The sequence below is a fragment of the Hemiscyllium ocellatum genome, chromosome 15 (assembly GCF_020745735.1).
Source record: "Hemiscyllium ocellatum isolate sHemOce1 chromosome 15, sHemOce1.pat.X.cur, whole genome shotgun sequence".
In the NCBI taxonomy this organism is placed as follows: domain Eukaryota; kingdom Metazoa; phylum Chordata; class Chondrichthyes; order Orectolobiformes; family Hemiscylliidae; genus Hemiscyllium; species Hemiscyllium ocellatum.
This window is the reverse complement of record NC_083415.1, coordinates 62,570,788-62,586,640: the sequence shown is the minus strand read 5'-3', so window position 1 is coordinate 62,586,640 and position 15,853 is coordinate 62,570,788.

Here is a 15,853-nt window from a genome sequence, read left to right as displayed (position 1 = left end):
AAGGTGGTGCAGTGGAGGGCAGCACATTTTGGCAGTGGAGGGCAGCACACTGTTGCAATGGAGGGCAACACAGTTGTGCAGTGGAGTGCAGCACAGTGGTGCAATGGAGGACAGCACAGTCAGGCAGTGGAAGGGAGCACAGTGGTGCAGTGGAGGGCAGGACGGTGGTGCAGTGGAGGACAGCACAGTGGTGCAGTGGAGGGCAGCACGGTGGTGCAGTGGAGGGCCGCACGGTGGTGCAGTCGGAGGCAGCACAGTGGGGCAGTGGAGAACAGCACAGTGGGGCAGTGGCAGGCAGCACAGTGGTGCAGTGGAGGGCAGTACAGTGGTGCAGTGGAGAGCAGCAGAGTGGTGCAGTGGAGGGCAGTACAGTGGTGCAGTGGAGGTCAGCACGGTGGTGCAGTCGGAGGCAGCACATTGCTGCAGTGGAGGGCAGCACTGTGATGCAGTGGAGGGCAGCACAGTGGTGGAGTGGAGAGCAGCACATTGTGGCAGTGGAGGGCAGCAGAGTGTTGCAATGGAGGGCAACACAGTTGTGCAGTGGAGTGCAGCACAGTGGTGCAATGGAGGACAGCACAGTCAGGCAGTGGAGGGCAGCACAGTGGTGCAGTGGAAGGCAGCACAGTGGTGCAGTGGAGGGCAGGACGGTGGTGCTGTGGAGGACAGCACAGTGGTGCAGTGGAGGGCAGCACGGTGGTGCAGTGGAGGGCAGCACGGTGGTGCAGTCGGAGGCAGCACAGTGGGGCAGTGGAGGACAGCACAGTGATGCGGTGGAGGGCAGCACAGTGGGGCAGTGGCAGGCAGCACAGTGGTGCAGTGGAGGGCAATACAGTGGTGCAGTGGAGAACAGCAGAGTGGTGCAGTGGAGGGTAGCACATGGGGCAGTAGCAGGCAGCACAGTGGTGCAGTGGAGGGCAGTACAGTGGTGCAGTGGAGGTCAGCATGGTGGTGCAGTCGGAGGCAGCACATTGATGCAGTGGAGGGCAGCACTGTGATGCAGTGGAGGGCAGCACAGTGGTGGAGTGGAGAGCAGCACATTGTGGCAGTGGAGGGCAGCACGGTGGTGCAGCGGAGGGCAGCACAGTGGTGCAGTGGAGGACAGCTCAGTCGGGCAGTGGAGGGCAGCACAGTGGGGCAGTGGAGGACAGCTCAGTCGGGCAGTGGAGGGCAGCACAGTGGGGCAGTGGAAGGCAGCACAGTGGTGCAGTGGAGGGCAGGACGGTGGTGCAGTGGAGGACAGCACAGTGGTGCAGTTGAGGGCAGCATGGTGGTGCGGTGGAGGGCAGCACAGTGGTGCAGTAGCAGGCAGCACAGTGGTGCAGTGGAGGGCAGTACAGTGGTGCAGTGAAGGGCAGCACAGTGGTGCAGTGGGGTGCAGCACAGTGGGGCAGTGGCAGGCAGCACAGTGGTGCAGTGGAGGGCAGTACAGTGGTGCAGTGGAGAGCAGCAGAGTGGTGCAGTGGAGGGTAGCACATGGGGCAGTAGCAGGCAGCACAGTGGGGCAGTGGCTGGCAGCACAGTGATGCAGTGGAGGGCAGCAGATTGTAGCAGTGGAGGGCAGTACAGTGGTGCAGTGGAGAGCAGCACAGTGGTGCAGTGGAGGGCAGCACAGTGATGCAGAGCAAGGCAGTACAGTGATGCAATCGGAGGCAGCATGGTGGGGCAGTGGAATGCAGCACAGTGATGCAGTCGTGGGTAGCACAGTGCTGCAGTGGAGGGCAGCAGAGTGGTGCAGTGGAAGGCAGCCCGGTGATGCAGTGGAGGGTGATAAGGTGGTGCAGTGGAGGGCAGCATGGTGGTGCAGTGGAGGGCAGCAGAGTGGTACAGTGGAGGGCAGCATGGTGTTGCAGTGGAGGGTTGTAAGGGGGTGCAGTGGAGGACAGCACAGTGATGCAGTGGGGGGCAGCACAGTGGTGCAGTGGAGGGTAGCATGATGATGCAGTGGAGGGCAGCACAGTGGTGCAGTGGAGTGCAGCACAGTCGGGCAGTGGAGGGCAGCACAGTTGGGCAGTGGAAGGCAGCACAGTGATGCAGTGGAGGGCAGCACAGTGGTGCAGTGGAGGGCAGCACAGTCGGGCAGTGGAGGGCAGCATGGTGGGGCAGTGGAAGGCAGCACAGTGATGCAGTCGTGGGTAGCACAGTGGTGCAGTGGTGGGCAGCAGAGTGGTGCAGTGGAGGGCAGCAGAGTGGTGCAGTGGGGGGCAGCACAGTGGTGCAGTGGAGGGCAGCCCGGTGATGCAGTGGAGGGTTACAAGGTGGTGCAGTGGAGGGTTGCAAGGTGGTGCAGTGGTGTACAGCACAGTGGGGCAGTGGAGGGCAGCACAGTGGGGCAGTAGAGAGCAGCACAGTGAGGCAGTGGAGGGCAGCACAGTGGGGCAGTAGAGGGCAGCACAGTGGTGCAGTGGAAGGCAGCACAGTGATGCAGTGGAGGGTTGCAAGGTGGTGCAGTGGAGGGTAGCAAGTGGGGCAGTGGAGGACAGCACAGTGGAGCAGTGGAGGGCAGCACGGTGGTGCAGTGTAGAGCAGCACAGTGGTGCAGTGGAGGGCAGCACGGTGGTGCAGTGGAGGGCAGCACAGTGGTGCAGTGGAGAGCAGTACAGTGGTGCAGTGAAGGGCAGCACAGTGGTGCAGTGGGGTGCAGCACAGTGGGGCAGTGGCAGGCAGCACAGTGGTGCAGTGGAGGGCAGTACAGTGGTGCAGTGGAGAGCAGCAGAGTGGTGCAGTGGAGGGTAGCACATGGGGCAGTAGCAGGCAGCACAGTGGGGCAGTGGCAGGCAGCACAGTGATGCAGTGGAGGGCAGCAGATTGTAGCAGTGGAGGGCAGTACAGTGGTGCAGTGGAGAGCAGCACAGTGGTGCAGTGGAGGGCAGCACAGTGATGCAGAGCAAGGCAGTACAGTGATGCAATCGGAGGCAGCATGGTGGGGCAGTGGAAGGCAGCACAGTGATGCAGTCGTGGGTAGCACAGTGCTGCAGTGGAAGGCAGCAGAGTGGTGCAGTGGAAGGCAGCCCGGTGATGCAGTGGAGGGTGATAAGGTGGTGCAGTGGAGGGCAGCATGGTGGTGCAGTGGAGGGCAGCAGAGTGGTACAGTGGAGGGCAGCATGGTGGTGCAGTGGAGGGTTGTAAGGGGGTGCAGTGGAGGACAGCACAGTGATGCAGTGGGGGGCAGCACAGTGGTGCAGTGGAGGGTAGCATGATGATGCAGTGGAGGGCAGCACAGTGGTGCAGTGGAGTGCAGCACAGTCGGGCAGTGGAGGGCAGCACAGTTGGGCAGTGGAAGGCAGCACAGTGATGCAGTGGAGGGCAGCACAGTGGTGCAGTGGAGGGCAGCACAGTCGGGCAGTGGAGGGCAGCATGGTGGGGCAGTGGAAGGCAGCACAGTGATGCAGTCGTGGGTAGCACAGTGGTGCAGTGGTGGGCAGCAGAGTGGTGCAGTGGGGGGCAGCACGGTGGTGCAGTGGAGGGTTGTAAGGGGGTGCAGTGAAGGGCAGCACGGTGGTGCAGTGGGGGCAGCACAGTGGGGCAGTGGAGGGCAACACAGTGATGCAGTGGAGGGGAACACAGTGATGCAGTGGGGGGCAGCACAGTGGTGCAGTGGAGGGTAGCACAGTGGTGCAGTGGAGGGCAGCACAGTGGTGCAGTGGAGGGCAGCACATTGGTGCAGTGGGGGGCAGCACAGTGATGCAGTGGAGGGCAGCACAGTGGTGCAGTGGAGGGCAGCACAGTGGTGCAGTGGAGGGCAGCACAGTGGTGCAGTGGAGGGCAGCACAGTGGTGCAGTGGAGGGCAGCACTGTGGTGCAGTGGAGGGCAGCACGGTGGTGCAGTGGAGGGCAGCACAGTGGTGCAGTGGAGGGCAGCACAGTGATGCAGTGGGGGCAGCACAGTGGTGCAGTGGAGGGTAACACAGTGTTGCAGTGGAGGGTAGCACAGTGGTGCAGTGGAAGGCAGCACAGTGATGCAGTGGGGGGGCAGCACAGTGGTGCAGTGGAGGGCATCACAGTGATGCAGTGGACGGCAGCACGGTGATGCAGTGGGGGGCAGCACGGTGGTGCAGTGGAGGGCAGCACGCTGGTGCAGTGGAGGGCAACACAGTGGTGCAGTGGAGGGCAGCACGCTGGTGCAGTGGAGGGCAGCACAGTGGTGCAGTGGAGTGCAACACAGTGATGCAGTGGAGGGCAGCACAGTGGGGCAGTGGAGAGCAGCACAGTGGTGCAGTCGGAGGGCAGCACAGTGGTGCAGTGGAGGGCAGCACATTGTGGCAGTGGAGGGCAGAACGGTGGTGCAGTGGAGGGCAGCACAGTGATGCAGTGGGGGCAGCACAGTGATGCAGTGGAGGGCAGCACAGTGGTGCAGTGGGGGGCAGCATAGTGGTGCAGTGGGGGGCAGCACAGTGGTGCAGTGGAGGGTAGCATGGTGGTGCAGTAGAGGGCAGCACAGTGGTGCAGTGGAGGGCAGCACAATGGGGCAGTGGAGGGCAGCACAGTGGTACAGTGGAGGGCAGCACAGTGGTGCAGTGGAAGGCAGCACAGTGATGCAGTGGGGGCAGCACAGTGGGGCAGTGGAGGGTAACACAGTGTTGCAGTGGAGGGTAGCACAGTGGTGCAGTGGAAGGCATCACAGTGATGCAGTGGGGGGCAGCACAGTGGTGCAGTGGAGGGCAGCACAGTGATGCAGTGGAGGGCAGCACGGTGGTGCAGTGGAGGGCAGCACAGTGGTGCATGTGGAGGGCAGCACAGTGCTGCAGTGGGGGGCAGCACAGAGGTGCAGTGGAGGGCAGCACGGTGGTGCAGTGGAGGGCAGCACAGTGATGCAGTGGAAGGCAGCACAGTGATGCAGTGGAGGGCAGCACAGTGGGGCAGTGGAGGGCAGCACAGTGGTGCAGTGGAGGGCAGCACAGTGGTGCAGTGGAGGGCAGCACGGTTGTGCAGTGGAGGGCAGCACGGTGGTGCAGTGGAGTGCAGCACAGTGGTGCAGTGGAGGGCAGCACAGTGCTGCAGAGGGGGGCAGCACAGAGGTGCAGTGGAGGGCAGCACAGTGGTGCAGTGGAGGGCAGCACAGTGATGCAGTGGAAGGCAGCACAGTGATGCAGTGGAGGGCAGCACAGTGGGGCAGTGGAGGGCAGCACAGTGGTACAGTGGAGGGCAGCACAGTGGTGCAGTGGAAGGCAGCACAGTGATGCAGTGGGGGCAGCACAGTGAGGCAGTGGAGGGTAACACAGTGTTGCAGTGGAGGGTAGCACAGTGGTGCAGTGGAAGGCAGCACAGTGATGCAGTGGGGGGCAGCACAGTGGTGCAGTGGAGGGCAGCACAGTGATGCAGTGGAGGGCAGCACAGTGGTGCAGTGGAGGGCAGCACGGTGATGCAGTGGAGGGCAGCACGGTGGTGCAGTGGAGGGCAGCACGGTGATGCAGTGGAGGGCAGCACGCTGGTGCAGTGGGGTGCAGCACAGTGGTGCAGTGGAGGGCAGCACGGTGGTGCAGTGGAGGGCAGCACAGTGGTGCAGTGGAGTGCAACACAGTGATGCAGTGGAGGGCAGCACAGTGGGGCAGTGGAGAGCAGCACAGTGGTGCAGTCGGAGGGCAGCACAGTGGTGCAGTGGAGGGCAGCACATTGTGGCAGTGGAGGGCAGAACGGTGGTGCAGTGGAGGGTAGCACGGTGGTGCAGTGGAGGGCAGCACATTGTGGCAGTGGAGGGCAGAACGATGGTGCAGTGGAGGGCAGCACAGTGATGCAGTGGAGGGCAGCACAGTGATGCAGTGGAGGGCAGCACAGTGGTGCAGTGGGGGGCAGCATAGTGGTGCAGTGGGGGGCAGCACAGTGGTGCAGTGGAGGGTAGCATGGTGGTGCAGTGGAGGGCAGCACTGTGGTGCAGTGGAGGGCAGCACAATGGGGCAGTGGAGGGCAGCACTGTGATGCAGTGGAGGGTAGCATATTGTGGCAGTGGAGGGCAGTACAGTGGTGCAGTGGAGGGCAGCACAGTGGTGCAGTGGAGGGCAGCACAGTCTTGCAGAGCAAGGAAGTACAGTGATGCAGTCGGAGGCAGCATGGTGGGGCAGTGCAAGGCAGCACAGTGATGCAGTCGTGGGTAGCACAGTGGTGCAGTGGAGGGCAGCACTTTGATGCAGTGGAGGGCAGCAAACTGGTGCAGTGGAGGGCAGCACAGTGGGGCAGTGGAGGGCAGCACAGCGGTGCAGTGGAGGGCAGCACAGTGGGGCAGTGGAGGGCAGCACAGTGGGGCAGTGGAGGCAGCACAGTGATGCAGTGGAGGGCAGCATGGTGGTACAGTGGAGGGCAGCAGAGTGGTGCAGTGGAGGGCAGCACGGTGGTGCAGTGGAGGGTTGTAAGGTGGTGCAGTGGAGGGCAGCACAGTGGTGCAGTGGAGGGCAGCACTGGTGCAGTCGGAGGCAGCACAGTGATGCAGAGGAGGGCAGCACATTGTGGCAGTGGAGGGCAGCACGATGGTGCAGTGGAGGGCAGCACAGTGGTGCAGTGGAGGGCAGCACAGTGGGGCAGTGGAGGGCAGCACAGTGATGCAGTGGAGGGTAGCATGGTGGTGCAGTGGAGGTTAACACAGTTGTGCAGTGGAGGGCAGCACAGTGATGCAGTGGAGGGCAGCACAGTGATGCAGTGGAGGGTAGCATGGTGGTGCAGTGGAGGGCAGCACAGTCGGGCAATGGTGGGCAGCGCAGTGGAGGGTGGCACAGTGGTGCAGTGGAGTGCAGCACAGTTGTGCAGTGAAAGGCAGCACACTGGTGCAGTGGAGGGCAGCACAGTGGTGCAGTGGAGGACAGCACAGTGGTGCAGTGGAGGGCAGCACAGTGGTGCAGTGAAAGGCAGCACAGTGGTGCAGTGGAGGGTAGCACAGTGTTGCAGTGGAGGGTCGCATAGTGATGCACTGGAGGGGAGCACAGTGGTGCAGTGGAGGATGGTGCAGTGGAGGGCAGCACAGTAGGGCAGTGGCGGACAGCACAGTGGTGCAGTGGAAGGCAGCACAGTGGTGCAGTGGAGGGCAGCATAGTGGTGCAGTGGAGGGCAGCATGGTGATGCATGGAGGGCAACACAGTGGTGCAGTGGAGGGCAGCACAGTGATGCATGGAGGGCAACACAGTGGGGCAGTGGAGGGCAGCAGAGTGGTGCAGTGGAGGGCAGCATGGTGGTGCAGTGGAGGGTTGTAAGGTGATGCAGTGGAGGGCAGCACAGTGGTGCAGTGAAAGGCAGCACAGTGATGCAGTGGAGGGCAGCAAAGTGATGCAGTCGGGGGGCAGCACAGTGGTGCAGCGGAGGGTAGCATGGTGATGCAGTGGAGGGCAGCACAGTGGTGCAGTGGAGGGCAGCACGGTGGGGCAGTGGAAGGCAGCACAGTGGTGCAGTGGAGGGCAGCACGGTGGTGCAGTGGAGGACAGCACAGTGGGGCAGTGGCAGGCAGCACAGTGGTGCAGTGAAGGGCAGCACAGTGGTGCAGTGGAGGGCAGCGCAGTGATGCATGGAGGGCAACACAGTGGGGCAGTGGAGGGCAGCAGAGTGGTGCAGTGGAGGGCAGCATGGTGGTGCAGTGGAGGGTTGTAAGGTGATGCAGTGGAGGGCAGCACGGTGGTGCAGTGAAAGGCAGCACAGTGATGCAGTGCAGGGCAGCACTGGTGCAGTGGAGGGTAGCATGGTGATGCAGTGGAGGGCAGCACAATGGTGCAGTGGAGGGCAGCACGGTGGTGCAGTGGAGGGCAGGACGGTGGTGCAGTGGAGGACAACACAGTGAGGCAGTGGAAGGCAGCACAGTGGTGCAGTGGAGGGCAGGACGGTGGTGCAGTGGAGGACGGCACAGTGGGGCAGTGGCAGGCAGCACAGTGGTGCAGTGGAGGGCAGCATGTTGGTGCAGTGGAGGGCAGCACAGTGGGGCAGTAGCAGGCAGCACAGTGATGCAGAGGAGGGCAGCACAGTGGTGCAGTGAAAGGCAGCACAGTGATGCAGTGGAGGGCAGCACAGTGTTGCAGTGGAGGGCAGCACAGTGGTACAGTCGGAGGCAGTACAATGATGCAGTGGAGGGCAGCACATTGTGGCAGTGGAGGGCAGCACGATGGTGCAGTGGAGGGCAGCACAGTGATGCAGTGGAGGGTAGCATGGTGGTGCAGTGGAGGTTAGCACAGTTGTGCAGTGGAGGGCAGCACAGTGATGCAGTGGAGGGCAGCACAGTGATGCAGTGGAGGGTAGCATGGTGGTGCAGTGGAGGGCAGCACAGTGGTGCAGTGGAGTGCAGCACAGTGGTGCAGTGGAGGGCAGCACTGGTGCAGTCGGAGGCAGCACAGTGATGCAGAGGAGGGCAGCACAGTGGTGCAGTGAAAGGCAGCACCGTGGTGCAGTGGAGGGTAGCAAGTGTTGCAGTGGAGGGTCGCATAGTGATGCACTGGAGGGGAGCACAGTGGTGCAGTGGAGGATAGCACAGTGGTGCAGTGGAGGGCAGCACAGTAGGGCAGTGGCGGACAGCACAGTGGTGCAGTGGAAGGCAGCACAGTGGTGCAGTGGAGGGCAGCATAGTGGTGCAGTGGAGGGCAGCATGGTGATGCATGGAGGACAACACAGTGGGGCAGTGGCGGGCAGCACAGTGGTGCAGTGGAGGGCAGCGCAGTGATGCATGGAGGGCAAAACAGTGGGGCAGTGGAGGGCAGCAGAGTGGTGCAGTGGAGGGCAGCATGGTGGTGCAGTGGAGGGTTGTAAGGTGATGCAGTGGAGGGCCGCACGGTGGTGCAGTGGAGGGCAGCACAGTGGTGCAGTGGAGGGCAGCACAGTGATGCAGTGGGGGGCAGCACAGTGGTGCAGTGGAGGGTAGCATGATGATGCAGTGGAGAGCAGCACAGTGGTGCAGTGGAGGGCAGCACAGTGGTGCCGTGGAGGGCAGCACAGTCGGGCAGTGGAGGGCAGCACAGTGATGCAGTGGAAGGCAGCACAGTGATGCAGTGGAGCGCAGCACAGTGGCGCAGTGGAGTGCGGCACAGTGGTGCAGTGGAGGGCAGCATGGTGGGGCAGTCGAAGGCAGCACGGTGCAGTCGTGGGTAGCACAGTGGTGCAGTGGAGTGCAGCACAGTGATGCAGTGGAGGGCAGCACAGTGGGGCAGTGGAGTGCAGCACAGTGGTGCAGTGGAGGGCAGTGGAGTGGTGCGTTGGGGTCAGCACAGTGGTGCAGTGGAGGGCAGCCCGGTGATGCAGTGGAGGGTTACAAGGTGGCGCAGTGGAGGGTTGCAAGGTGGTGCAGTGGAAGGCAGCACAGTGATGCAGTGGAGGGTAGCAAGTGGTGCAGTGGAGTACAGCACAGTGGGGCAGTGGAGGGCAGCACATTGGGGTAGTAGAGAGCAGCACAGTGGTGCAGCGGAAGGCAACACAGTGATGCAGTGGAGGGTTGCAAGATGGTGCAGTGGAGGGTAGCAAGTGGGGCAGTGGAGGGCAGCACAGTGGGGCAGTGGAGGGCAGCACGGTGGTGCAGTGGAGAGTAGCACAGTGGTGCAGTGGAGTGTAGCACAGTGATGCAGTGGAGGGCAGCACAGTGGGGCAGTAGCAGGCAGCACAGTGGTGCAGTGACGGGTAGCACAGTGGGGCAGTGGAGGGCAGCACAGTAGGGCAGTGGAGGGCAGCACACTGGTGCAGTGGAGGGCAGCACAGTGATGAAGTGTAGGGCAGCACAGTGGTGCAGTGGAGGGCAGCACAGTGATGCAGTGGAGGGTTGCAAGGTGGTGCAGTGGAGGGCAGCACATTTTGGCAGTGGAGGGCAGCACACTGTTGCAATGGAGGGCAACACAGTTGTGCAGTGGAGTGCAGCACAGTGGTGCAATGGAGGACAGCACAGTCAGGCAGTGGAAGGGAGCACAGTGGTGCAGTGGAGGGCAGGACGGTGGTGCAGTGGAGGACAGCACAGTGGTGCAGTGGAGGGCAGCACGGTGGTGCAGTGGAGGGCCGCACGGTGGTGCAGTCGGAGGCAGCACAGTGGGGCAGTGGAGAACAGCACAGTGGGGCAGTGGCAGGCAGCACAGTGGTGCAGTGGAGGGCAGTACAGTGGTGCAGTGGAGAGCAGCAGAGTGGTGCAGTGGAGGGCAGTACAGTGGTGCAGTGGAGGTCAGCACGGTGGTGCAGTCGGAGGCAGCACATTGATGCAGTGGAGGGCAGCACTGTGATGCAGTGGAGGGCAGCACAGTGGTGGAGTGGAGAGCAGCACATTGTGGCAGTGGAGGGCAGCAGAGTGTTGCAATGGAGGGCAACACAGTTGTGCAGTGGAGTGCAGCACAGTGGTGCAATGGAGGACAGCACAGTCAGGCAGTGGAGGGCAGCACAGTGGTGCAGTGGAAGGCAGCACAGTGGTGCAGTGGAGGGCAGGACGGTGGTGCTGTGGAGGACAGCACAGTGGTGCAGTGGAGGGCAGCACGGTGGTGCAGTGGAGGGCAGCACGGTGGTGCAGTCGGAGGCAGCACAGTGGGGCAGTGGAGGACAGCACAGTGATGCGGTGGAGGGCAGCACAGTGGGGCAGTGGCAGGCAGCACAGTGGTGCAGTGGAGGGCAATACAGTGGTGCAGTGGAGAACAGCAGAGTGGTGCAGTGGAGGGTAGCACATGGGGCAGTAGCAGGCAGCACAGTGGTGCAGTGGAGGGCAGTACAGTGGTGCAGTGGAGGTCAGCATGGTGGTGCAGTCGGAGGCAGCACATTGATGCAGTGGAGGGCAGCACTGTGATGCAGTGGAGGGCAGCACAGTGGTGGAGTGGAGAGCAGCACATTGTGGCAGTGGAGGGCAGCACGGTGGTGCAGCGGAGGGCAGCACAGTGGTGCAGTGGAGGACAGCTCAGTCGGGCAGTGGAGGGCAGCACAGTGGGGCAGTGGAGGACAGCTCAGTCGGGCAGTGGAGGGCAGCACAGTGGGGCAGTGGAAGGCAGCACAGTGGTGCAGTGGAGGGCAGGACGGTGGTGCAGTGGAGGACAGCACAGTGGTGCAGTTGAGGGCAGCATGGTGGTGCGGTGGAGGGCAGCACAGTGGTGCAGTAGCAGGCAGCACAGTGGTGCAGTGGAGGGCAGTACAGTGGTGCAGTGAAGGGCAGCACAGTGGTGCAGTGGGGTGCAGCACAGTGGGGCAGTGGCAGGCAGCACAGTGGTGCAGTGGAGGGCAGTACAGTGGTGCAGTGGAGAGCAGCAGAGTGGTGCAGTGGAGGGTAGCACATGGGGCAGTAGCAGGCAGCACAGTGGGGCAGTGGCTGGCAGCACAGTGATGCAGTGGAGGGCAGCAGATTGTAGCAGTGGAGGGCAGTACAGTGGTGCAGTGGAGAGCAGCACAGTGGTGCAGTGGAGGGCAGCACAGTGATGCAGAGCAAGGCAGTACAGTGATGCAATCGGAGGCAGCATGGTGGGGCAGTGGAATGCAGCACAGTGATGCAGTCGTGGGTAGCACAGTGCTGCAGTGGAGGGCAGCAGAGTGGTGCAGTGGAAGGCAGCCCGGTGATGCAGTGGAGGGTGATAAGGTGGTGCAGTGGAGGGCAGCATGGTGGTGCAGTGGAGGGCAGCAGAGTGGTACAGTGGAGGGCAGCATGGTGTTGCAGTGGAGGGTTGTAAGGGGGTGCAGTGGAGGACAGCACAGTGATGCAGTGGGGGGCAGCACAGTGGTGCAGTGGAGGGTAGCATGATGATGCAGTGGAGGGCAGCACAGTGGTGCAGTGGAGTGCAGCACAGTCGGGCAGTGGAGGGCAGCACAGTTGGGCAGTGGAAGGCAGCACAGTGATGCAGTGGAGGGCAGCACAGTGGTGCAGTGGAGGGCAGCACAGTCGGGCAGTGGAGGGCAGCATGGTGGGGCAGTGGAAGGCAGCACAGTGATGCAGTCGTGGGTAGCACAGTGGTGCAGTGGTGGGCAGCAGAGTGGTGCAGTGGAGGGCAGCAGAGTGGTGCAGTGGGGGGCAGCACAGTGGTGCAGTGGAGGGCAGCCCGGTGATGCAGTGGAGGGTTACAAGGTGGTGCAGTGGAGGGTTGCAAGGTGGTGCAGTGGTGTACAGCACAGTGGGGCAGTGGAGGGCAGCACAGTGGGGCAGTAGAGAGCAGCACAGTGAGGCAGTGGAGGGCAGCACAGTGGGGCAGTAGAGGGCAGCACAGTGGTGCAGTGGAAGGCAGCACAGTGATGCAGTGGAGGGTTGCAAGGTGGTGCAGTGGAGGGTAGCAAGTGGGGCAGTGGAGGACAGCACAGTGGAGCAGTGGAGGGCAGCACGGTGGTGCAGTGTAGAGCAGCACAGTGGTGCAGTGGAGGGCAGCACGGTGGTGCAGTGGAGGGCAGCACAGTGGTGCAGTGGAGAGCAGTACAGTGGTGCAGTGAAGGGCAGCACAGTGGTGCAGTGGGGTGCAGCACAGTGGGGCAGTGGCAGGCAGCACAGTGGTGCAGTGGAGGGCAGTACAGTGGTGCAGTGGAGAGCAGCAGAGTGGTGCAGTGGAGGGTAGCACATGGGGCAGTAGCAGGCAGCACAGTGGGGCAGTGGCAGGCAGCACAGTGATGCAGTGGAGGGCAGCAGATTGTAGCAGTGGAGGGCAGTACAGTGGTGCAGTGGAGAGCAGCACAGTGGTGCAGTGGAGGGCAGCACAGTGATGCAGAGCAAGGCAGTACAGTGATGCAATCGGAGGCAGCATGGTGGGGCAGTGGAAGGCAGCACAGTGATGCAGTCGTGGGTAGCACAGTGCTGCAGTGGAGGGCAGCAGAGTGGTGCAGTGGAAGGCAGCCCGGTGATGCAGTGGAGGGTGATAAGGTGGTGCAGTGGAGGGCAGCATGGTGGTGCAGTGGAGGGCAGCAGAGTGGTACAGTGGAGGGCAGCATGGTGTTGCAGTGGAGGGTTGTAAGGGGGTGCAGTGGAGGACAGCACAGTGATGCAGTGGGGGGCAGCACAGTGGTGCAGTGGAGGGTAGCATGATGATGCAGTGGAGGGCAGCACAGTGGTGCAGTGGAGTGCAGCACAGTCGGGCAGTGGAGGGCAGCACAGTTGGGCAGTGGAAGGCAGCACAGTGATGCAGTGGAGGGCAGCACAGTGGTGCAGTGGAGGGCAGCACAGTCGGGCAGTGGAGGGCAGCATGGTGGGGCAGTGGAAGGCAGCACAGTGATGCAGTCGTGGGTAGCACAGTGGTGCAGTGGAGGGTAGCATGGTGGTGCAGTGGAGTGCAGCACAGTGGTGCAGTGGAGGGCAGCACTGGTGCAGTCGGAGGCAGCACAGTGATGCAGAGGAGGGCAGCACAGTGGTGCAGTGAAAGGCAGCACAGTGATGCAGTGGAGGGCAGCACAGTGGTGCAGTGGAGGGCAGCGCAGTGATGCATGGAGGGCAACACAGTGGGGCAGTGGAGGGCAGCAGAGTGGTGCAGTGGAGGGCAGCATGGTGGTGCAGTGGAGGGTTGTAAGGTGATGCAGTGGAGGGCAGCACGGTGGTGCAGTGAAAGGCAGCACAGTGATGCAGTGCAGGGCAGCACAGTGGTGCAGTGGAGGGTAGCATGGTGATGCAGTGGAGGGCAGCACAATGGTGCAGTGGAGGGCAGCACGGTGGTGCAGTGGAGGGCAGGACGGTGGTGCAGTGGAGGACAACACAGTGAGGCAGTGGAAGGCAGCACAGTGGTGCAGTGGAGGGCAGGACGGTGGTGCAGTGGAGGACGGCACAGTGGGGCAGTGGCAGGCAGCACAGTGGTGCAGTGGAGGGCAGCATGTTGGTGCAGTGGAGGGCAGCACAGTGGGGCAGTAGCAGGCAGCACAGTGATGCAGAGGAGGGCAGCACAGTGGTGCAGTGAAAGGCAGCACAGTGATGCAGTGGAGGGCAGCACAGTGTTGCAGTGGAGGGCAGCACAGTGGTACAGTCGGAGGCAGTACAATGATGCAGTGGAGGGCAGCACATTGTGGCAGTGGAGGGCAGCACGATGGTGCAGTGGAGGGCAGCACAGTGATGCAGTGGAGGGTAGCATGGTGGTGCAGTGGAGGTTAGCACAGTTGTGCAGTGGAGGGCAGCACAGTGATGCAGTGGAGGGCAGCACAGTGATGCAGTGGAGGGTAGCATGGTGGTGCAGTGGAGGGCAGCACAGTGGTGCAGTGGAGTGCAGCACAGTGGTGCAGTGGAGGGCAGCACTGGTGCAGTCGGAGGCAGCACAGTGATGCAGAGGAGGGCAGCACAGTGGTGCAGTGAAAGGCAGCACCGTGGTGCAGTGGAGGGTAGCAAGTGTTGCAGTGGAGGGTCGCATAGTGATGCACTGGAGGGGAGCACAGTGGTGCAGTGGAGGATAGCACAGTGGTGCAGTGGAGGGCAGCACAGTAGGGCAGTGGCGGACAGCACAGTGGTGCAGTGGAAGGCAGCACAGTGGTGCAGTGGAGGGCAGCATAGTGGTGCAGTGGAGGGCAGCATGGTGATGCATGGAGGACAACACAGTGGGGCAGTGGCGGGCAGCACAGTGGTGCAGTGGAGGGCAGCGCAGTGATGCATGGAGGGCAAAACAGTGGGGCAGTGGAGGGCAGCAGAGTGGTGCAGTGGAGGGCAGCATGGTGGTGCAGTGGAGGGTTGTAAGGTGATGCAGTGGAGGGCCGCACGGTGGTGCAGTGGAGGGCAGCACAGTGGTGCAGTGGAGGGCAGCACAGTGATGCAGTGGGGGGCAGCACAGTGGTGCAGTGGAGGGTAGCATGATGATGCAGTGGAGAGCAGCACAGTGGTGCAGTGGAGGGCAGCACAGTGGTGCCGTGGAGGGCAGCACAGTCGGGCAGTGGAGGGCAGCACAGTGATGCAGTGGAAGGCAGCACAGTGATGCAGTGGAGCGCAGCACAGTGGCGCAGTGGAGTGCGGCACAGTGGTGCAGTGGAGGGCAGCATGGTGGGGCAGTCGAAGGCAGCACGGTGCAGTCGTGGGTAGCACAGTGGTGCAGTGGAGTGCAGCACAGTGATGCAGTGGAGGGCAGCACAGTGGGGCAGTGGAGTGCAGCACAGTGGTGCAGTGGAGGGCAGTGGAGTGGTGCGTTGGGGTCAGCACAGTGGTGCAGTGGAGGGCAGCCCGGTGATGCAGTGGAGGGTTACAAGGTGGCGCAGTGGAGGGTTGCAAGGTGGTGCAGTGGAAGGCAGCACAGTGATGCAGTGGAGGGTAGCAAGTGGTGCAGTGGAGTACAGCACAGTGGGGCAGTGGAGGGCAGCACATTGGGGTAGTAGAGAGCAGCACAGTGGTGCAGCGGAAGGCAACACAGTGATGCAGTGGAGGGTTGCAAGATGGTGCAGTGGAGGGTAGCAAGTGGGGCAGTGGAGGGCAGCACAGTGGGGCAGTGGAGGGCAGCACGGTGGTGCAGTGGAGAGTAGCACAGTGGTGCAGTGGAGTGTAGCACAGTGATGCAGTGGAGGGCAGCACAGTGGGGCAGTAGCAGGCAGCACAGTGGTGCAGTGACGGGTAGCACAGTGGGGCAGTGGAGGGCAGCACAGTAGGGCAGTGGAGGGCAGCACACTGGTGCAGTGGAGGGCAGCACAGTGATGAAGTGTAGGGCAGCACAGTGGTGCAGTGGAGGGCAGCACAATGATGCAGTGGAGGGTTGCAAGGTGGTGCAGTGGAGGGCAGCACATTTTGGCAGTGGAGGGCAGCACACTGTTGCAATGGAGGGCAACACAGTTGTGCAGTGGAGTGCAGCACAGTGGTGCAATGGAGGACAGCACAGTCAGGCAGTGGAAGGGAGCACAGTGGTGCAGTGGAGGGCAGGACGGTGGTGCAGTGGAGGACAGCACAGTGGTGCAGTGGAGGGCAGCACGGTGGTGCAGTGGAGGGCCGCACGGTGGTGCAGTCGGAGGCAGCACAGTGGGGCAGTGGAGAACAGCACAGTGGGGCAGTGGCAGGCAGCACAGTGGTGCAGTGGAG